The following is an 808-nucleotide window of genomic DNA, read 5'->3' as shown; positions in this document are numbered from 1 at the left end:
CGCTCTTCATAGTAGATATGTTCAAGTCCCTTAATCTTCCTCATAGCTTTCCAGTAGGTCCCTGTCTCTCGTGAATTGGGAAGCCCAAAACTGGACACAGTATTCCCGGTGTGGTCTCACCAGGGCAGAACAGAGAGGGAAGAGAACCTCCCTAGACCTGCTGGACACACTTTTCTTAATGCACTCCAGGATCCCATTGGCCTTCTTGGCCACAAGGGCACATTGCTGTCCCATGGACATCTTACCGTTCACAAGGACTCCAAGGTCTTTCTCCATGGGAGAAAGCTGGGATAGTTCAAACTTAGAGCTGGTGGTTTGTTTTTTATTTTTCCATGTCCTTCCATTTCCTCTGCAGAAAGCACTGTCCCTGGGAGTGACACCTTTCTGCTGAGCTCCCATGGGGCAGGGAGCCCCAGGGTTGCCATCTGCACTGTGCGCAGTGGCTGCTGCCCGCCCAGAGCTGAGACCCACAGAAGGGTGCTTGCAGAGAGTGGCTTAGTCAAACCACAGATTTGGTTACAGCAGAGTGCAGTCTTTAACATCTCGTAAAACCTCGTCTAAAAACCTCCGAGATGATTCTTGAAAGAAGCAATCTGAAGAACTGTCTCCTGTGGAAGGGACCCCACAGCAGGGCAGGGAAAGAATGTGAGGAGTCCTTCACCTGAAGAAGAATGGCAGAGACATCTAATGAAGTGACCTCTACCCCCATTCCCTATCCCCTTGTGCCGCTTGAGGGGAGGAGGTGGAGAAGTTTGGAATATAGTTAAGCCTGGGTAGGAGGGAAGAGGCGGGAGAATGTGGGTTTTCT

Source organism: Apaloderma vittatum, unplaced genomic scaffold (genome assembly GCF_000703405.1).
Source record: "Apaloderma vittatum isolate BGI_N311 unplaced genomic scaffold, ASM70340v1 scaffold5603, whole genome shotgun sequence".
NCBI lineage: Eukaryota > Metazoa > Chordata > Aves > Trogoniformes > Trogonidae > Apaloderma > Apaloderma vittatum.
This window is presented reverse-complemented; position numbering follows the sequence as displayed.